At 37.3% G+C, this 23,905-nt stretch overlaps 1 protein-coding gene and 1 pseudogene across 5 annotated transcripts in view; both read right to left on the reverse strand.

Moving 5' to 3' along the window:
• Positions 1-23,905, reverse strand: part of ZC3H12B (zinc finger CCCH-type containing 12B) — a 372,224-nt gene that overhangs the window by 123,501 nt on the left and 224,818 nt on the right. The window lies entirely within an intron of this gene.
• Positions 826-2,177, reverse strand: LOC311601424 (55 kDa erythrocyte membrane protein-like; annotated as a pseudogene). The gene has a single exon. The product of its transcript is annotated as a 55 kDa erythrocyte membrane protein-like (transcript).

Raw genomic sequence — 23,905 nt, forward strand, 5'->3', positions numbered from 1 at the left:
ATTTAGTTTCCATGAGTTTGTAGGCTTTCCGTTGTTTTTGATTTTGAGTTTCAGCTTTAATTCACGGTAGGATGATAAGATGCAAGGCATTATTTCAGTCTTCTTGTATCTGTTGAGGTTCACTTTGTGACCAAGTATATAATCAATTTTGGACAAGATTCCATGAGGTGCTGAGAAGAAAGTATATTCTTTTGTGTTTGGGTGAAATGTTCTGTAGATGTCCATTAGATCAATTTAATTCATGACCTCCATTAGTTTCATTATTTCTCCAGTTGGTTTCTTTCTCGATTATCTGTTAGAGTGGAGTGTTGAAGTCTCCCACTACTAATGTGTGGGGCTCGATAGGTGATTTAATCTTTACTAATGTTTCTTTTATGAATGTGGATGCTCTTCTATTTGGAGCATAGATGTTCTGTATTGAGATGTCATTTGGTGTATTTTTCCTTTGATGAGTATGAAGTGTCCTTTCCCATCTCTTTTGATTAGTTTTAGTTTTAATTATGTTTTATTAGATACTAAAATGACTACTCCATCTTCCTTCCTGGGTCTGTTTGTTTGGAATATCTTTTTCCAGCCCTTTACTCTAAGGTAATGCCTATCTTTATTGCTGAGGTGTGTTTCTTGTATGCAGCAGAATGATGGACGCTGTTTTTGCATCCTTCTGTCAGCCCTTTAGAAGCCTGAGTGAGAAGACTTGAATCCTACTGATATACTTAAGACAGTTGCAGAGAGCTAGAATTTGAAGCAACCGTTTTAGTTTAAGCAAGGTGGATGTCATTCCAAATGCTGGGGAGGGTCTGGAACAGGCTGGCCAATTCAATAAGCTTAGTAAATGCAGGAGGCAGGCACCTACTGTGGAGAACTGCAAGCCTGGTCAAAGCCTTCTCGCTATTTCTTAAGAGTTTCTTCAACACTATTATTCATCAAAGAGAGGTCAAAGTAATGAGCATAATGACTACGGATGGCCTCAGAGTCCTTTTGCAGCTGCTGCAGGGATTCAGTCTGTGTACTCTGGTTAGTACATATGATGAATACAACGAAAGGTGAAAGCTCAGTTATCTGAATAATCTACAGGGTCTGGAGTTCAATGTCAAAGATGGCACTCTTGGCCTGCTTATGAATCTGGTGCATTGTTTCAAATTTTGTGCCAAACATGTTGTCCTGATAGCTGCCAAACTCTAAAAACTCACTGGCAGAAACATTCCTTGTCATCTCCTTTGTTAAGATGAAGTGGTACTCCTTCCTATATTCTTCACCCTTCCTTTGCGGCCCATGTTGTATATGGGGCAGGGTACACAAACTTCTCTGCATTCTGACTGAGCAGGACATTCTTAATATGGCTGCAACCCACACCACTGGCTCCAATTAACACCAGGGTCTTCCTCTTGGACACAGGGAGCTGAACAACTTCCTAATAGGAAAACAGCATCCAACTAGTCAAAAATTGAATTATACTTAGCTAGATTCTTGTCTTTATACTTCTGCTTCTTCCCAAAGGGACTGCAACTTGCACCTTCACTTAGAGCTCCTGCAGCTCAAGAGAAGGACTCAATCCTGCAGAGTCTTCTGAGAAGCCTGCCACCAGCTACTGTCACTTTTGTTGATGATCTGGATAATGTCTCCAGTAAGAAACTTCAGTCCTCCCTCCTTGAGAGGGATAAGATTGTCCTTTTTGGGGTCATAATCAAACTGCTTTCATGAACATCTGTAGTGGAGGCCGATGACTCTGCTGATTAGGAATTACTTTTAATGAGATCATTCCTTTGGTTTCCATCATTGCCTTCTGCAGCTGGTCTACTTTGTCACATTTCTACCATGGATTTCTAGGATCTCATGCCCCACGTGAAGTGAACCTTGTCTATGAATCATACTACCACAGAGAACTCTGGCCACAGTACATGACTGTTTTTCATTCAGCTTCAAAATGATTCCCATGGGCTCTTCCATGATCCTCTCAAATGGTATGAGAGTAACTTTCCTTGTCCCCTGACCTTTAGCATGGGCAGGGCTAGCTGGAGCGGTGGACTCATTAGTGTACATGTCCTCAGTGGCAACTTCAGCTGATTCAATGCAGTCTCATGTTGGATGCACTTGTGTTGCAAGTGCTCCAGGTACCAGTCCTAGAGTGCAGTGCACATGCTGCTCTCACCATCATCTTCACTGGACTTTAGCGTCATCTTGCAGGAGCAGGGACACCAGAACACTGGAGCCACAGAGCATTGAGCACAGGAATCACAAATCAGGGAACTGTGGCCTGCTAGCAGGCATGGGAGACTGAGGTGGCTAAGGAGGCAGAGGACGAGGCAGGGACCTACAGCTGTGCCTGTCACAACCCAGCAGGCTAGGAGCCAGAAGTCTAGTTAATTTCTTTTCAGTCACCTTTATGAATTCTTCTCCTACTCATGTTTTAAATTGTGCTTTTATTTACTTATTTATGTGTGCACACATCCATGCATGTGTGTGAGTGTATTTAAAATTATGTGTGCATGTTTGGAGGGTGAGTAAATGTGTCTTTGTGTATACAGATGCCTGTAGAGGGCATAATACAAGAATACAATAATTTTTACATATATATATATGCCTTGCACACTGACCACTCTAAATTCTTGCCTTCCCTATCACCTCTGTCTAACTTCTCCACTCCTCACAAATATTTCATGCTCACGTTTATTCATTTTATTTTCGGATTCACCAAGATTATCCAAGGCTAACTGTGAAGCCATAGATTTGGATTTGTCTGGTGGAGCCTAGTAGGCTCAGCAGAGGGTTAACATTTTGCAGAGTTCCTCTCTCAGTTTTATTCTTGCATGCCAGAATGATTTTGGTCTCTCATCTCTAGTTTCTATTTTCAAGAGATATAATTCACCCCTATAGCTTCCAATCTTACATCTAGGCTTCCATTTTTCATATATATTCATACATATATTCCAATTTCACACACACACACACACACACACACACACACACACACACACACACACATATATATATATTAGTATGCTCTGAATCTTAGGTTAATACATCCAATCTATGGAATATAACTGAGAAAGATTGGATGAAAGCTAAGCTTTTATAGTTTGAAGCCCCCAAAATCTCTTGTTAATAAAGATTTCTAACATATGTAAAAACCTGGTCTTTTTAACATCCCTATTTTTGGTCATGTTATTTCTTCCCAGACTACTTACTCACTGCTCAGATAAGTGCTTCTTAACTTTAATGTGCAGTCTAATCAGATGGATATGTTGGTAAATTATACCCTTGGGAATTGTAGGGTTGAATTTAAGAATCTGCTTTTCTCCTTTTTTCCTGTCCTGGGCATTAAATGTAGGGGTTGGTAGTAAGCAAATACTCTGTATCTCTAGCCACTTTATTTATGCATTTATTTGACATAGCATCTCCCAAAATATCCTTGGATGTGTTTCTGATATGGCTTTTTCTCATTGCCTCTTTAATGAGTACACTTGTGGTTCTCTGGACTGCAATTTTCTTTCTGTGATTTTCAGTTCCAAAATAATTATTATAGGTTATATCAGTAAAAATAAGTAAACAGCACAAGCAATTCAGAAGATAGAGTATAAATGGTTATTCAGAATTTGAAAAACATTCAGTTTTTTAGAAAGTGTGTGTGTGTGTGTGTGTGTGTGTGTGTGTGTGTGTGTACTTTTTGAAAGCAATTAAGTGAAAGACATAAAGAAGTTAACCCCATTCCTGTGAAACTACTAAAAGTTCAAAATTCAAGTATTAATGCTCAAAACAAATGTTTGGCTATATATCTTTAAATATGCAGCTAACTATTCAGCTCTGGCTGGTTTAAAATGTGCTGTCTTTATAAAACTGTCCTCAAAGTTGCAGAGATACACAAGCCTCTTCCTCCCAGTGCAGAAATTATAGCCATGTGGCACTATGCCCATCTAATGCCAAAAACTTGTCAAAGTTTTATTTATAGCAGCAAATAAACATATTAGTGATATAAACATATGGGAATATTGAAGTTATTAACAAATTTATGGTATAGCTATAATTTTCCATTAAAAATACTAAGCTGATTATTTTGAAGGCATCAAAATATTTTCAAATTCAAATAACATGAGTTGTTTCAAGCTAAGTATTTAATGGAAAACACAATATATTTTTATTAGTGTAAGCAATTAATATAAAGCAATATTGAAAGAAGAGAATTTCACAAAAATGATAATATTATCAGACATTAAGGAGCTGGTTCTGATTTATTATTTTCTTCATTATTTACTGTTTTCTGCATTATGATGGTTTTGAATATTTATGCAATGAATGTTTTACTTTTATAAAATTTGAATACTTTTTTTTAAAGGATCTTCATTTGCATTATATTCTACGTGTTTCTTAGCAAGTTTTCCTCATATTATTACCAAACTAAAATATATGGAATCTGAGATATATATATATATATATATATATATATATATATATATATATATATATATAAACAAACATTCTGGTATGGTATTTAAGTTACTGTTTTCTAGAAATCTTCCTAATCCTGTGATAGAATATTCTTCAAACATGTTTGTTAATCACTATGAGAACATTCCTTACAAAATCAAAAGTAGGAATCAGGGAGCTAGGAAGAAAGCTTAGTAAAGTGCCTACTGTGCAAGCATAAGGACTTGAGTTTATATCACAAACATCCACATAAAAGCTGGGCATAACAGTATGTTGGCCAGCCTTAGTTGAACCAGTAAGCTCCGGGTTCACAAGAGACCTGTCTCAAAAACAAGAGAGTGGCTGAGGAAACACTCAAAGCCTATTTCTATATTGCACACAGTCAAGTATATACAACACACACACACACACACACACACACACACACACACGGAAACATTTTTTAGCTCATAGTTTCAGATGTCCCTGCCTCAGTGAATGTGCCTTCTTATTTTTTGGCCTGTAGTAATAAGACAGGACTTCATGACCTGGAGCAGAGTGGGTGGACAAGAAGCAGAAAGGGGAGAGATCTGGATTCCATTACTCTATTCTGGGACATGCCCCCAAACTTCTTTTTACCTTCCAGAGGTTGTACACTTAATAGTGTCACAGGGTGACAACCAAACTTATATATATACTACATATATTATATATAATTAATAATATATAATTAATTTATTCAGATTGCATCTAAATTGTTTTCCCCTAACTTGTATCCATCTGTCCCTCCCTTCCTCCTGCTTTCACCCTATTCCCCTCCCCTATGTACACTAAATGACATTTCACATCCAAACGATAACAATACTACAAGTATAAACATTTTAAAACAGGGTTACTATTGAAGACAAAAATGCTATTCTCTCTGAGACTTACATAAAAGTCAAACCAACAATCTATAATATCTTTATGATAGACATTAACAACTATTTTTCAACAGAGCATGAGAAAGTTAATTTTAAAGTAAAATTAAAATATCTATATTCACTTTAAACCTTCTCACATAATTAAAAGGATGTTATTATCCATGTTTTCCTTAAATCAACATATTATTTCACATTTCCCTTAAATATGATATAGAAAATCCATATAAATAAAAAGATATAAAATTAAGATGCTGTAGTATGTATTGGTTTTTTTGATATTTGTGGTTAAATGTTAAGTTCCATGGAATCTTTCTCATAACTTCTATTATGTCCAAAAAGGACAAGGTGGGATGGAAGTAAAAATTCTAGAAGAAGAATTTTTCCATTTGTTGTCACTTTCACACTTTCACTGTGGATGTTGATGAGACAACTTAATTCATCATTTTATAAATATCAGTAAAGAACAAGAAATAAAAACAACAGAGAACATTTTTATGGGCACATTTTCTTTTAATGTTCATGGGAAATAAAACATGTTTATATAGTTCAATGCAGTTCATATTTTACACTTTGATGAATACATACACATACTGTGTATTTCTTATTAAAATATAAATAATTATGATTTTAATATTGTAGGAGGCTCAGATTATAGCTAACATCAAATACCTGCTTAGATATTAGTATTGCTTGAGGACACAGGTATAATCTTCCATACCAATAATCCAAACAAAAATGTCAATCTTATAATTGTTCAGTAAAAGTATGAATAATCAAGTATTCTAGTGATGGAGAGATAATAAAGAGAAAATACTTTCTGACAATTTTAAATATGTGCACCATTCATAAAGTAAAGGAATAACACATTGGCAAAATATAAAATGTAGATATTTTTCAAATGTTTATTAAATAAAGCATATCTTTTTATACACCATTTAAAAATTACTGATATGATATCGGTTACACATAGTTTCAGAGTATGAGCTTTCTTTTATTTTTGGTTTTTTTAAGACAAGGTTTCTCTTGTAGTCCAGGCTGTCCTAGACTTGTTTTGTAGATCAGGCTGGCCTGGAACTCACAGAGATCCACCTGCCTCTGCCTCCCAAGTACTGGAATTAAAGGCATGTGCCACCACGCCAGGGCCAGAGTATCAGCTTCCAAGTCTAGGTGGGAGACTTTAACAAAAGCTTTGCATGATCTTTCCTATTTAATGGTAAATCTCAGTACTATAAAATTTAGTTAACATAAAATGGCAGAGATGAAAAATGATTTTTGTTGACAAACACTGTATATTACTTAGAAGCAAACATGTCTATTTCTTGAAATTTTATATATTTCACCTAAATAACAACATCAAGTACAAGACTTATAAGACACATTATTTAAATTATAACTATATAATTTACGGAGGGTATTGAAGGAATAATCCTTCAAAAAATTATAAAATGACAGTATAATACATCATAATTTAATTCTTTAATAAGTATTTTTTATGCTTGAGAAAAAATCCAGTATGAGGAAACATTTATAATCTCGCAACCATGGGAAAAAGAGAGTCCTATCGACAAAGCCTTCCACCTTTGTCCTAGCATTCCAGACTGTGAAGCTTTGTAAAGTGTGCCATACAAACAGAGGTAGGCCTAAGGAAAGCATAAATGGATATTCAGTGAGTCCAAGATTAGGTAAAAAGTAGAAAGTAAAACCTGGTCATCGTATCAGGCTGCCTCTTGGCTACATTGCTTTCAGTAATGTGCAGTTTTGTAGTGTTAATTCACTACAATTTATCAATTCTTGGTTTTGCTTCCTGAGCTTTTGCAATCTTTTTCAGAAAGTTCTTGTCTATTCCTATATATTCAACAACTTTCCCCTCATACTTTCAGAATTTCAGGCTTTAAACTAAGACCTTTGATTCACGTGAAATTATTTTGTATGGGGTGGAGAGATAAGGAGCTAGTTTCCTCATCTACATGTGTATGTCCAGTGTCCCAGCACTATTTGTTGAAGAGGTTGTCTTTTCATCAGTACATGTTTTTGGCATCAGTATATGCTTTTGGCATCTTTGTCAAAAATCATGTAGCTGCAGATAAATGGATTTATATTTGAGTCATCCATTCCATTCCATCGATGTTTTTTGTGTCGAAACCCTTCACATTTTGTTACTATGATTCTCTAGTATAACATGAAAGAAGATCCCTTTAGCACTGCTGGTTTTCTCAGGATTCTTTTGGCTAGTGTGGGTCATTGATACTTTTATATTAATTTTAGAGTTGTTTTTCCTAGTTGTGCAAGTAATTTCATTGGAAGTTTGAGAGGGAATGTACTCAATATGTAGATTGATTTGAGTAATTCTTAGAAACCTTTCTGTCCTCTATTACATAATGTTCTCTGAGTAATGAGGGGAGAGGTGAGATGCAGACATCCCTTTTAGAGTTGTTCACTTCATAATTACTCATTCTCTGCACTCATGACATTTTAAAATTGTTCTTTACTTCTGATTACAACAATCTAGTTGAGAATATTTTCAATCTATATGTCAAGTGAATATATTTATCTTTTTTAGGTATCAGCATAATACTGGTTTTTGCAAAGAGTATTGTAGTATTACTTCTCTTTCTATTTTCATGTGCCTGAGCATATAAACACACACACACACACACACACACTTGTTTGAATATTACTGCTTGTTGCCAGTTTAATTGTAGGTAATAAGAATTTGTAAATTTACTAATTGTTTTAGGCTTTCCAACAGGGTTTCTCTGTGATGCCTTGGCTATCCTGGACTCACTTTGTAGACAAGGCTGTCCTCGAACTCACAAAGATATACCTGTCTCTGCCTCTTCCTCCTCGAGTGCTGGGATTACAGGTGTGCACTCCTGCACAGGGCTTAAATTATATATTTTCAAAGTATATTTTATGACCTTCTGAATTTCACTGGTATTTGTTGTACTGTCTTTCACTGATTATTTCATTGACATTTTTCATTCTTTTGATTAGTTTGCCTAAGTGTTTGTCAATAATATTTATCTTTTCAAAGAATTAACTTATTGCTTACTTGATTGCTTTATATTTTTATTTCGTTAATTTAAGTCTAGAACCTTAAAAAAAATGACATATTTACTTTACATCCCTATCATAGACTTCTCCTTCCTCTCCTCCTGGTCCCTCCCTCCCAACTTCTTCCCCATTCTCCCCTCCCCTTGTTCTTAGAAAAGGGGAGTCCTCCAACCCATCCCAGCACAACAAGTAACATCAGGACTGAAGTCCTCTTTGTCCACAGAGGCTAGGCGAGGCAGACAGGTTAGAGTGAAGTAATCAAAAGCAGGCAACAGAGTCCATGTCATAAACAACATCTGTTCAACTTCCTAGGGGACCCACGTGAAGATCAAACTGCCCATTGGTTACATATGTGTAGGGGGCCTAGGTCCAGTCCATACATGCTCTTTGCTTGGTGCTTTGGTATCCGTAAGCACCCATGGGTCGAGGTTAGTTGACTCTGTCGGTCTTCTTGCAACATCCCTGTCTCCTGTGGCTCCTTTACTCTCTTTCACAGGACAATCTGAGATCTGCCTAACACTTGGCTGTGAGTCTCAGCATCTGATTTGATCAGTTGCTAGGTGGGGCCTCTCAAAGAATGGTTAAGGTAGGCTCCTATCTGTAAACATAGCAGAGTATGGTTAATGGTGTCAGGGGTTGTCTCTCTCCCATGGATGGTTCTCAGCTTGAGCCAGGCATTTGCTGGTCACTCCCTCAGTCTCTATACCATCTTTATCTCTGCATAACTTGTAGGCAGCGTAAAATTTGGTTAGAAGGTTTTGTAGGTGGATTGGTGGTCCCCTCCCACTACTATAGGTCCTGCCTAGCTAGAAGGTAGCCTCCTCAGTCTCATGTCCCCACTGCTAGGAGGCTCAGCTTAGAGACATTCTCCATATCCTCCCTGTAGCCTACCCTGTCATAGGTCTTCAGCTTGTCTCAGGGATGCTCTCCCATCCCATCCTTCAGTTTCTCTTTTCTCTCCAGGCCTTCAAACCTTCCCTCCACACTCTCCTCACAGCTGATACCCCCTCCTTTCCCGCCTCTACACCCTTTCCTATCCAGTTCCCTGTCTACTTCCACTTCCACTGTCTAGTCTATTTCCCCATCTGAGTGAGATTCAGGGAAGGCCTCCCTTGGGCCCTCCTTGTTACTTAGTTCATTTGAGTCTGTGATTTGTATTATGGCTACCCTGTAATATATGTTGGCCCAGATCATTATTTCTTTCCACCTACTGATTTGGATTTGACCTGTTCTTGTTTTTTTTTTTTTTTAATTTTTTAGGACCTTAATTGTACGATTATTTGTTTGAGATCTCAATTTCTTTAATACTGGCACCTACAACTTAAACTTCTTAGATCTGCATTCATGGTAGCTTACAGGTTTTGATCGATTTTCAATTTCACTTGTTCATAGAATCTTTTTTTTTAGCCTCTCCTCATTTCCTTGATAATATAATAATTACTCACTACACAGAAATTTGTATACTGCCTATAGTTTCTTTCACTTTTGAACACACCCACCCCCCACTCACCTCCTGAGTACGCTCTCAACCCTTCCATCCCAACTTTGAGATTATCCTCCTTCTTCGCTTATCAAGTCTAGTTTGTATTGTCCAGATAGTCTTGCGATTGGGGCCTGTTCTCATGTTCAGTCAGCCCACCATGGGTGATTCTCCCTCTTTCAGCACTCATGAAATGATAGATAATAGCTTGTTAGCTAGTGGAGCAATTGCATTCCTGCCCTCTCTGTGGGGATTTTGTCTGGCTGGAGTAGGTGCAGGTCTTGTTTACGTTGTTCCAATCATTGTGAGTTCATATGTGCATTTGTCTTGTAGTGTCTGGAAAACACTGTTTCCTTGATGTTATCCACCACCTCTGGCTTTAACAATCTTTCCAACTCCTCTTCCATAAAAATCCCTAAGCTTAGGGGTGCGAATAGGAATGTCTGACATTGGGCTAAACACACCATAGTATCTTGTTCTCAACATATTAACTAGTTGTAAGTCTCTGTGATAATTGCCATCTACTTCAAGGAGAAGGTTCTTCTATGAGGGTTGAGAGATGCTCTGATTTATAGGCATAGCTATGTCATTAGGAGTCATTTTAATACTATGTTCATTTTTCGTAATCCTATTGGGTTCTCTAAGTGTAAGCCAGAGGTTTTTTGCTACTTTAATAGTACCATGTATGGGCTCTATCTCATGGAGTGGGCCTTTGATCTGATGAGTAAGCGGTTTATTACTCTCATAACATCAATGCCATTATTCTACCAGTGGACTTATTTTGTCAGACCAATCATTGTTGTATCTTGAAGGGTTTATGGTAGGGTGACATTGAGGCTTATGTATATTGATTTCTAATGTTATTGCATTATAAATGGATAGATTGTAAGAAATTATTTTGATTTTTCTGTATTTGTTATTAATTTTTCCTCCTGAAATGTGCTCTGTTTTAGAAATAGTTCCATCCACTACTAAGAACAATGTATATTCTCTAGTTTTGGGGTGGAATAGCCTGTCAAGTTGATGTCATCTATTCTGTCATTGAACTCTGATGATTCTAATTTGATTTTTTTTTTTTTTTTGGTCTGGATGGCCTGTCTGTTGGTGAGAGTTAGGGGCACTGAAATCAAGCTCTATTTGGGGTTGAAATCAATACATGCCTTTATATACAGTAGTATTTGAAACTGGGTTGACCAATATTCAGTGCACATGTTTAGTGGTTATAAATTCCTTTAGTTTGTATTCATCATGGAAAGTTTTCCTTGTGCAATTGTGAAAGATGGTTTTACTGGATATAGTAATCTGATTTGGCAGTTAATGTCGTTCAGAAAACTTGAAGTACATTTTTTTCACACCCTCTCAGATTTTAGAAATACTTTTGAATAACCTGCTGTTATTCAAATGGGAATAGCTATATGTGGCTTGCTGGTTCTCTTTTGCAGTTTTCAATATTTTTTATGTTGTGTATGCTTAGTGTTTAACTAAATTCTATTTTAAGGAGAGTGTTTCTGAGTCTTGTCTGCTTAATGTTCAAAATGCCTCCTAGATCTGGATGGCCATCTCTATTATTAGATTCTTATGATTTTCTACTCTATTAAGTACATTATCTAAACTATTAGATTGAAATTCTTCCCTTCTTTTTCATGCTTCAAAAGTTCATTCTTTTAATACTGTCCCATAGATCTTCTCTTTTGTTTGTAGTTATTTTTTATCATTGCTGTTGCATAGATGTTCACATTCATCATCCTTGGTTTCAAGACTTGATCTTCTTGCATTTTACCAAGTCTATTGATGAGGCTTTCCATTGAGAAGTTTATTTCATTACTGAGGTTTTTATTTATAACATCTTAATTTTTTCCAAGAATTTCTATCTCTGTTGAATTTTTCTTTCAAATATCTAGTGTTGTGTTTCTTATTTCATTTAGGTTTTTTAATGGTCTTGAATTAACTCAAGAGTTTACTTTTGTTATTTCTGATTTTGTTAAACGTTCTTACTACATTTTGAATATTTTTAACACAAATTTTATCTAATTCAGTCTCACTGGAATCCATTACTGTGGAAGTAGCGGTTTTCAAAGGATTCATGTTATGAGCCCGTGTGTGTATGTGTGTGTGTGTGTGTGTGTGTGTGTTTCCACATTAATAACCGCACACAAGGGATTATATCCTTGGTCAGTATTTTTTAAATATATGACTTTATTAAATAAATGTTAATTATAATTATTTGCAATATTAAGTTGGACTAGCCTACTTTATGATTGAGACATTAGACCTTCCCTCTGAACTGGGGGTATAGTTCAATAGGGAGGTCCTTGTTCCATCTGTACCTAGAACTAGTCACAGTCTCCAGTACCACTCTGAGAGCAGAATACTAATTCTGGAAGCAAGATTAATTGATAGATATGTATACTATGCTATATAGTAATAATCAATATAGTTATCCTTTCAACTCTAATAACGTTTTTGTAATAAAGAAACATGGATACTATATCACACATTAAAATATTAATTTAATAAGGTGAGAATGAAAGAAAAAGAAGAGGAATAAGAAAAGAGATTCTTGTTATGGCAACAGAGAAAAAACAGACAACTTAAATAAAAAAGAAAGGTGAGATATTGTTAGGATAATCACAGTTTAGAGATAACTAACGATGGCAATGCAACAAAGAGAAAAAAGGAGTTCATATGGTATGCACATAAGAGAGCTAATAAATGGAATCAGAGGTTATGTATAAAAACAGATGGAACAAAATAAAACCTAACAATGCAATAGAAAATCTAAACAAAAATATTAAGAAATACATATGTAGAAGTGAAGATATAAGTAAGTAAAAGCCAAAGAAAAATGAGTAAAATTTATTATCAGTCAATTTAGCATCAATCAGTATCTCTTCCTAGCCAGCATGAACTTTAGATTCCACTTATCCCTTAGATGTCTGCAAAATATGCTGATGACCATATGATGATGATGATGATGATATAAACTGCTGACCAAGAAGAGAAGTAAGACTACCCACATCACTCAACCCAAAGCCCACCCCCATCCACTAAAAACACAAGAACCAGAGAATCAGAGAACCACACTACACCTTATGGCAGCTGACCTGAACTGGAACTTAGGAAATCAAACTTACTTACTCAAAGTAAGACTGTACACACACACACACACACACACACACACACACACACACACACACACACGAACTTGGAAAATGAATACATCTAGGGCCTCAATATACTAAGATACACACAAGGCAAGGATAACCATCAAAGCCACATGGGGAAAAGTATGCAGGCAAGTACTCTGGAGCAGTACTCTATCCTGAGGTTAGGAAAAGTCTGATAGAAAGACTAACAAGTTGGACAGGTAGCTAACTCAGTTGGATTATTTGAGGGCCACTGAGATATTGCATAGTGTCCAACCTGATCTAAAATGTTAAATCTAAAAAAAGGAAAAGCAGAGCATTCATTACCATGTTTCATCAAATTTGAAGAGAGAAATAAAGAACACTGACCATGACTATTCCAACAGCCCTAGATTCTTCTACTTTTGGAACATTATCTACTCTCTAGGAAACTAAATGTAATTTTCCCTACAATGCCGTGATATATTCAAGACCTCATCCATCAAAGAGGTTGCCCAGTTTTTGACACATTTTAAACATTCAATAACAAATGTTCAGAGAAATACATGGAACTGCCTACATGTTATTTTTCAATTTTCTGTTATACAGAGTCATTTGAGGAATAAAAGAGGCTTATGGCAAAAATATTAATGAACTTGACTGAATCTTTCTAAAATGCTCCATATATGAAAACATCATATTGGTAAGACAAGGAACATACCTATAAGCTCAGCATTTTGGAGGCTAAAGGAATAGGACCATAAATATGAGGTCAGCCTAGGCCACAAAGTGAGTTTTTCCTCAGAGAAAGCCACATTATATCATATTAATACAGAAAGTGAGACAAATGGCATTGTGATCTCAGGACTGAAAAGCCTAGGTATTCTATTAATTGCTTCTTATCCAACAAAATGGAAATCCTTAGCCTTTATGTCAGCAAATTTGTATGTCTAAAGGAATGTGTATTTGCTGTAGGTTTTGAATAAAAATATTTATAGTCCTAAATATGTAACATCTATATGGCCTCAGGAAGAAATCCCCTTAAATATTTTTGTCTCTTTTGAGTCAGTGAAACGATGCAATGGATAAAGGCACCTGTTATGCAAGTTGAATTACCTAAGTTCAATCACTGGCACCACATAAAGGAGGAAGGGGAGAACCAACACTAGAAATCATTTTCTCACTTCTTATGTGTGCTGTGCAAATGTGCCCAAACCTGCATTCCCATCATCATCATCATGACAACAATAATAAATTCAATTTATGAAAAATATTTCTATCATCATTACTATCAGGATTCATAGCCTAAGGAAGAAGTAATAACGGCTTATAATAAAAATGTGGTAATAGCAATATAAGTTACCTGCTTGTTTTGCATTTTGAATCCTTCACATTTGGACTGCATCCCCCTCCCAACTCCTCTCCCAATTTCCCCTCCCTAGGCCCACCAACAGGCCTTTAGAATGGAGCCTCTGTGGCTGCTTGCTCTGCTGGGAGTTGGCACAAAGGCTGAACTGGGGAGCCTCTGAGAAGTCAATATCGAGGGTGGGCAGGTATGCTGCAACATGGAACCTACCACCAGATGCCCTACCTAGCTGTAAGATCACCCTGACTATAGGCAGCAGCAGTATCCGAGATGAGTTTCAGAGATGGTCCAGTATTTATGGTGTGTCAGAAACCAGAAACCTTGAGCCACACCAAAGACTCACTGCGATGAATATGTGCATAAGGTTGTGTGTACAAAAAAAAATATTGTGTGAAACACTGCAGTTTCCAATGTCACTATGACAAATGAATATGAGATGGAGGGATGGAAGAATGGAGATATGTGTGTGTAGTGGTGAGAGGCATAACTAGAGACATGACAGTGGTTACAGGTGTGAAAAAAAGCTGTGGACAAGAACATGTCATTGCTTAGTAGGATTGGCAGGGTGGTATGCAGCAGACTAGAGCTTGTGAAGACAGACCACCCCTCAACAAACTGCCTAGCCACATGATAGCCCTGGATCTGAGCAATAACAGGATGCTTGGAATGAAGAAGTGATGAACTGTGCTACCTAGGAGGCCATATTAATGTCCGTGGTACAGGTTGTCACCAGAAGCCATGTTGATGTGAGTGACCTGTGCTGGTACCTGAGGCCATGTTGATGTCTGTGGTCCGTGCTGTAGCAGAGTGTCATGATAGGGTCCTTGCCTTGGCATGGTCCAGCTGGAACTGGAGGCTATGTTAACATCCATGTGCACATTACCACCAAAAGGGCAGGTGTATATCTGTGGTCTATGTTGCTGCTGCTGGAAGCAATGTTGATATCCCTGGGCCAAGTTACCATCAAAGACTATGTGGATGTCTGTGGTATATGCTGCTGCCTGAAGCCAGGTTAATGTACATCCCCCAGACTGCTTCTGGGGACCATATTGTTGTCTGTAGCTGGTGTTGCCTCAGTCACCATGTTGTTGTCCTTGGCCTGTGCTGTGGCTGAGGGCTATGATGGTGTCCATGGCCTGTTCTGCAGCAAAGGGCTGTGTTAATATATGTGGTCTGTACTGCCACCAGAGACCATGCTGATGTCCATGGCGTGTGCTGATGCTGGAGACTATGTGGATGTCCATGCTGTCAAGAGAAACCATGTTGAAGTACATGACCCATGTTCCTGCTGACTGTCAAAGGCAAGGAAGCTGCTTTTGCAGTGGTCTTCATAACTACAGACTCACAGTTGAGAAAGAGGGACATAGAAGGCCTTTGTGACAGACTCTTCCCTGCAAAAATTAACAGCTCAGACAGGAAGCCATTGAAGAGAACTCTTAAAAATTGTGATAAGGATACTGAATTATAGCTTTCCACAAGTGATGGCTTCTAGCATGGCTGAGGATTGGGGATAGCTTCAGTTTTCTGTAAGGGGCTGCCTACTGGGAATCTTATCATTTTCCAGTGAGTATATGGGCAACACAAATTGGAAATTTTTTCTTCTTGTGAGTGTATGTAGGTCACAAGGGCTGGGGAGGAACTTGGGAGGACTGGGAAGTGAGTGTGATTGGGGTGCATGATGTCAAATTCTCAAATAATCAGTAAAATATGTTGGAAAAATAAGGACATGAAGTGATTTTACGGAAATACACTAGTTTGTAAGCTAATAAAATTATACATCTAAAATATCTATTAATGTATTAGATAGAGAGAGAGAGATACAAAGGTACATAGACAAGCAAGGGAAGAGAAGAAATGAATCTCACCATAACAAAGGGAATAAATGATAAATCCATAGCTTTCCGTGATTGGTGAGTCTTTCCACTGAAATTTTTATTTGATTTATTCAGGTTTCCATCTCAAATATCATTTCAGTTTGTTTATTCTTCAGAAACAGAAGTAAAAATATATCTATATCTTCTATGGACATACTACTCTGAATTTACCTGATCTTGTCTGGTGTTGGAAATAAAGCAGGGTCACACATGCTTAGTACTTAGAAGATAGCTTTATTCAATTCTAATTCCATATCTTGATTGATTTCATTATTTCATTAAGCTGTTTATTTACAGCTTCTTTCATTTATTTGAAGATATTTTAAACCATTCTTACTAAGTCTTCATTGCCTAAGTCACTCTCATTAGTGACCATTAATCTGGGGTTGGTAGTTCTGGAGGAGAAGAGTTGTCTTGATTTTTTTATGTGGCTCAAATTTTTGCATCAGGACTTGAATATCTGTGTTTAGGCTTCTAGTTTCAGAGTTTGGGGAAAAGTTTCTTTTCTTCTTCAGTGGGAATATTGAGGAACTACATTAAGTAGAGTTTGGGTTTAGTTTTTGTCTGTTAGATTGATGTTCAAGGTACCATACTCTATCAACAGTCTTCCCCTAGGAGTTGAATATCACCTGCAACAAAAATTACAATACAGAAAAAATACTACTATGAAAATATAGTAACAGTCAACTACAAAACAGTGACCCTATAAGTTAAAAGTGGTTTAAGGAGTAAATTGGACACTGGTAGTCCTACATATACTACATATACTAATGTTTCTGTAAGTATGTATGGAAAGAAAAAATAATGAGGGAACTTAACAGAAAGCAGAGGAAGGGAATGTAAATAAGAGGGGCAAATGTAGAAAGAGTGAGGTGGTGGGTGTGGGAGTAAAGGCAATCTCAAGGGCAATGCTCACTGGTGTCATCTTTTTAAGATCTTCACCAAAGCAACTTTGGTAAGAAATTACCTAGAACAGGTTGTTAATGCTAGTTTTCCCAGTGGCTGCGACAACTGCATCTTTGATGATTTGGCAGGCAATGTGTTCAGTTGTGCAGAAAACTTTCTGGCACTCTAAGCTACTGGGTCATGATGATGGAAAAAAGTGGCCACATGATAGAATATTCTTTTTCCTTTTTATTTTAATTTATGTTTTAATAATCTATTCATATTACATCCCGATTGTTATCCCATTACTTGTACCTTCCTGTTCCCCCCACCTCCTTCACCCTATTCCCTTCCCCTAGACCTGTGACAGAAGGAGACCTCCTCCCCCACCATAAGATCACAGCCTATCAGGTCTCATCCAGATAGCCTGCTTCCCCTTCCTCTATGTGCCGGCAGGGCCTTTCCACCAAGGGGAAGTGGTCAAATTGAGGGCACCAGAGTTTGTATCAGAGGCAGAACCTGCTCTCTCCACAACCGTGGAGAATCACCTAGATCTGAAGAGGGGTCTAGGCTTATTGCATGCATTGTCATTGGTTGGTACAGCAGTTTGTGCAGGCCCTCTGGGTCCAGATCCACCAGCCGTGATGGTTTCCTTGTGGGGCTCCTGGCCCCTCTGGGTCCTTCTATCTCCCCATTCTTCCATACCACTCTCATCTGAAGTCCAGTAGCGAGTCTTAGCATCTGTCCCAATCCCCCAATGAGTGGAGACTCTCAGAAGACATCCGTGTTGGCCTAATACTCACTTATAAGTGAGTAGATATCATGCCTGTCTTTCTGGGTCTGGGTTACCTCCCTCAGGATGATCTTTTCTAGTTCCATCCATTTTCTTGCTCATTTCATGATTTCCTTGTCTTTAATAGCTGAGTAGTATTCCATTGTGTAAATGTACCACATTTTCTTCATCCATTCTTCAGTTGAGGGACATCTAAGTTATTTGCAGATTCTAGCTATTACGAATAAAGCTGCTATGAATATAGTTGAGCACATGTCCTTGTATGGTGGAGCATCTTTCAGGTATAGGCAGAGGAGCGGTATGGCTGGGTCTTGAGGTATAGTTACTGCCAATTTCCTGAGAAAGTGCAAGATTGATTTCCAAAGTGGTTGTACAAGTTAGCACTCCCACCACCAGTGGAGGAGTGTTCCCCTTTCTCCACATCCTCGCCAGCATGTAGTGTCACTTAAGTTTTTGATCTTCGCCATTCTGGTAGGTGTAAGATAGAATCTCAGTCATTTTGATTTGCATTTCTCTGATGACTAAGGACATTGAACATTTCTTTAAGTGTTTCTCCGACATTCAATATTCCTCTGTTGAGAATTCTCTGCTTATCTCTGAACCCCAGTTTTTACTTGGGTTATTTGGTTTGTTGGTGTTTAATTTCTTGAATTCTTTATATATTTTGGATATTAGTCCTTTGTCAGATGTAGAGTTGGTGAAGATCATTTCCCAGTCTGTACGCTGTCACTTTGATCTACTGACAATGTCCTTTGCCTTACAGAAGATTTTCAAATTCATGAAGTCCCATTTATGAATTGTTGATCTTAGAGCCTCAGCTATTGGTGTTCTGTTTAGGAAGTTGTTTCCTATGCCAGTGATCTCAAGGCTCTTCCCCACTTTTTTTCTAACAAATTTAGTGTGTCTGGCTTCTGTATAAAATTTTTATATTCTTGAAAATCATTGAGACTAGTTCCGAATTTTTTCACCACAAAAATAAGCATGCATGAGGTGAAACATGTGTGAATCTGTTCAATTGTGCCACTGTACTGTACATATATTTTTGAAACATTATATTGTTTATTTATGTTGGGATAGATTGGTTTGTTTTATAGTTATCTAAAAGTACAAATAAAAACATATTTCAAAATGTTAGAAAATATGATAAACTAGTCAATTTTGTAAAAGAAAGGAAATAGGGTATTGAAGGAAGAATGCTAAAGACAAAATACATTCAAGCCTTTGGCCTACAGCCTTACACATGTGTCTGAGGAGGGTTGCTAGGCCACAGGTACACCCAGTCTCTGGCTCACAGCTTTATCTGCCTTTACAAGGAGTCCAGCAGGCACCAGGAACACCGAGCCAAGACCAGGAACAACTAGATGGCTAAAGCCCATTGTGAGAACACAATCTACAAGAGCCATGGCAATATGGCAGCATCAGAACCCAGATATTCTACTACAGCAAGCTCTGGATATCCTAATACAATTGAAACACAAGAAAGTAACCTTAACTCTATTCTTATGGAGATGATAGAGGCCTTTAATAAGGAAACAAACAAATCCTTTAAAGAAATACAGGAAAATACAATCAAACAGGTGAAGGATACTTCAAGATCTGAAAATGGAAATAGAGACAATAAAGAAAACACAAACTAAGAGAATCTTGAAGAGAGAAAACTTAGGGAAGACAACACAAGCTATAGCCATATGCACCACCAATAGAATACAGGAGATGGAGGAGAGAATCTAAGGCATAGAAGACACAATTGATAAAATTGATACATCAGTCAAAGGAAATTTTAAATCTAAAAATTTCCTGACACAAAATATCCAAGAAATCAGAGACACTAAGAATAATGGGAACAGAAGAAAGAGACAATTCTAAGCTCCAAGAATTAGAAAACATTTTCGACAAAATTATAGTTTCCCCAACCTAAAAAAATGAGAGATGCCTATAAACATACAAGAAGCTTACAGAATGCCAAATATACTGGACCAGGAAAGAAAATACTTCTGCCATATGATAATCAAAACACTAAATATACAGAACAAAGAAAGAATATTAAAAGCTGCAAGGTAAAGTGGCCAAGTAACATATAAAGGCAGACCTATCAAAATTACACCTGACTTCTCAACAGAGACTCTGAAGGGAAGGCAGAGACGTCTTGTAGACCCTAAAAGACTACAGATGTCAGCACAGAGTACTATACCCAGCAAAACTTTTATCACCAGAAAGGAAGAAAACAAGATATTCCATGACAAAACCAGATTTAAACAATGTCTAGGCACTGTTTAGTATCCAGCCCTACAGAAGATACTAGAAGGAAAATTCCAACCCAAAGAGATTGACTACATTCAAGAAAACACAGGAAATAACTCCAGTGCAGCAAAACCAAAAGAAGAGAAACACACACAGATATACACACATGCATGCATGCACACACGCATGCACACACACACGCACGCACAACCTTCACCAACATCAAAATAACAGGAACTGATGCAATTCCCCAATAAAAGTCACAAGCTAGCACAATGGATACATAAGCAGGATCCATCATTCTGCTGCATACAAAAAGCATTCCTCAGCAGCAAAGATAGATATTACCTAGAGTAAAGGGATGGAAAAAGTTTTTCCAAGCAAATGGACCCAAGAAGCAAGCTGTAGTATACATTCTAATGTCTAATAAAATAGACTTTCAGCCAAAATTAATCAAAAGAGGTTGAGAAGGACACTTCATATTTGTCAAAGGAAAAAATACACCAAGATGACATCTCAATTCTGAATATCTACACCCCAAATACAAAGGCACCCACATTTGTAAGAGAAACATTACTAAAACTTAAATCACACATTGAACCCCAAACATCAGTAGAGAGAGACTACAATACCCCACTATCACCAATGGCAGGTCATTGAAACAGAAACTAAACAGAGAAATAATGAAACTAACAGATGTTATGAATCAAATAGACCTAAAAGATATCTACAGAAATTTTCACCCAAACACAAAGAATATACGTTCTTCTCAGCACTTCATGGAAATTTCTCTAAAATTGACCATATATTCAGTCACAAAGCAAGCCTCAACCATTACAAGAAATTTAAAATAGCTCCTTGTATCCTATCAGACCACCATGGATTAAATCTGTACTTCAACAGCAACAGAAACAATAGAAAGCCTACAAACTCATGACCACTGGCTTATGGAAGAAATAAATAATTCAAAGACTTTCTAAAATTCAATGAAAATAAAGGCACAACATAGCAAAATTTATGGGACACAATGAAAGCAGTGCTAAGAAGAAAGTTCATAGCACTTAGTGTTTTCATAAAGAAAATGGAGAGATCCAATACTAGCAACTTAACAGCACACCTGAAAGTTATAGAACAAAAGAAAGTAAACACATCTAAGAGGACTAGACAACTGGAAACCATCAAGCTCAGGGCTGAAATTAATAAATTAGAAACAAAGAGAACAATATAAGGAATCAACAAAACCAAGAGCTGGTTCTCTGATAAAATCAACAAAATAGACAAACCTCTAGACAAAATAACTAAAAGGCAGAGAGACAACACCCAAATTAACAAAATCATAAATGAAAAGGGGGACATTACAACACACACTGAGGAAATCCAAAGAACCATTAGTTCTTACTTTAAAAAACCTGTACTTCACAAAACTGGAAACTCTAAATGAAATGGATTCCACTTACCAAAGTTAAATAAAGATGAGGTAAATAAATTAAATAGTCATATAGCCCCCAAAGAAATAGATTCAGTCATTAAAAGTCTCCCATCCGAAAAAAAGGCCCATGTCTAGAACTTTTCATCACAGAATTCTACCAGGCTTTCAAAGAAGAGCTAATACCAATACTCCTCAAAGTATTACACAAAATAGAAACACAAAGAAACAGTGCCAAACTCATTCTATGAGGCCATAGTCAATCTGATACCTGAACCACACAAAGATTCAACAAAGAATTTTAGACCAATTTCCCTTATGAACATTGATTCAAAAATACTCATAAAATATTCACAAACTGAATCCAAGAACTCATCAAAAACATCATTCACCATGATCAAGTAGGCTTCATCCCACACATGCAAGGATGTTTCAATATATGAAAATCTATCAATATAACCCACCATATAAACAAAATAAAAGAAAAAACACACAATCATCTCATTAGATACTGAAAAAAGCTTTAACAAAAACCAACATCCCTTCATGTTTAAAGTCTTGGAGAGATCAAGGATACAAGGGCATAGCACACAGAGCAGAGATGGAAGCAATGTCCAACTAATGTCTGGCCTACCACAAGACTCACCCCATGGGAGAGAGCCAACCCTTGATGCTATTAAAGATACTCTGCTATGCTTGCAGACAGAAGCCTAGCATAACTGTCCTCTGAGAGGCTCCACCCAGCAGCAGTTTAAAACAGATGTTGAGACTCACAGCCAAACATTGTGTGAAGCATAGGAAGTCTAGTGGAAAAGTAGGGGGCAGGATAAAAGAACCCAGAGGTGACAAGAGTGCCACAAGAAGACCAAAAGAGCAAATTAACCAGGGCCCAGAGGAGCCTGTGGAGTCTGAAGCACCATCATGCATGGACTGGACTTAGGTTCTCTACATAGATGTAGCCTATGGACAACTCAGGCTTCATGTGGGTCCACTAGGAAAAGTCTCTGACATGGACTCTGTTGCCTGATTTTTGATCTTGTCAGGCCACAGGGGAAGAGGCCTTGGTACAAGTTGATGAGCTGGGGTGGGTTAGTAGTGGAGGAGGAGACCTCTTCTTTTCTGAGGAATAGAGGGGAACAGAGGGTGGGACTGGGAGGAGAGATGGGGAGGGAGCTATGACTGGGATGTAAATTAATTAATTAATTAATTAATTAAAATAATTTACAAAACGATCCACTCCACAAGATATGGTATGACCAATGGTTAGTGCTGTAAACCTAGCTAAGAATCCAGGTCTGGTGAGGTTGTAGACAGGGAAGGAGTACACTTCTGATAGTCGATTGAATTAAAATAGCAGGAAACGACCTTCTAAATGTCTATGTTTATTCTCAAACAAAAGCAAATCCTAGCCTTAATCAGAGAAGGCTCTTATTATAATTAACAATGGTGAATCAGGAAACTACGTGCCCAATAAGTATTAAATTGGGGCTAGGCCTAAACAAGTCATTTATACCATTCCCTTTAAGGATCAGTGAACACTTATGAAAAAGCCAAAGAAAGGAGTGAAGGGCTATGAAATGTGCCGTTCCCTACAATCCATATAACCAATGCAATCACTAACTCACCTCAATTGTTGTTACCTATACTAGGCAAGATCAGCTCCATCAACAGTCAAAGAGAGGGATAATGAGACCCTATCTTTTGCCACTGAAAATACTGGCTATTGATAAATTCTTGGAGAGTAGAATCACTGCCTTTAGTTGTGTACCCTCTCCTGGGCTTATAGAGCCATGCTAGTGCAGCTAGCTTTTATGTGAATATTAGGGATCTAATCTCAGGTCTTTATAGCACTTTATTCACTGCCATCTCTCCAGTCCTTGATGGAAATAGTACTGAAAAAGCTTTGCAAATGGGTTCAATATTAAAATTTAGAAGGCAGAGAGGGGGGAAAGTTAATAAACTAGAAAATAGAACAATAGAAACTGCCTAGTCTGAGCAATGCCAAAATAATAAAACAGCAACAGCAATGACAATGAGAAAAACAGAGCCACTGAAATGTGGGAACACAAGAAAATATCTAACCAATACTCATGCTACACGAATTTCAAAAGAAGCCAAAATAAATAAAACTAATTGGCTGCAAGGACTATGACTATGACCAGAGATATAAATTACCAGATTGACGAAGCTGAGAAAAACTCAAATAAGGTACGTCCATTACAAGACAGATCATAATTAAGTTTGTAATAATTATAACAGAGATCTTGAAAGCAAGCATAAGAGAGTCTAAAAGAACATTTTTAAATGGAAGGAAAAATTATTAAGAAATAAAATTTG

The sequence above is a fragment of the Acomys minous genome, assembly GCF_964271855.1.
Source record: "Acomys minous genome assembly, chromosome: 7".
Taxonomy (NCBI): Eukaryota; Metazoa; Chordata; class Mammalia; order Rodentia; family Muridae; genus Acomys; species Acomys minous.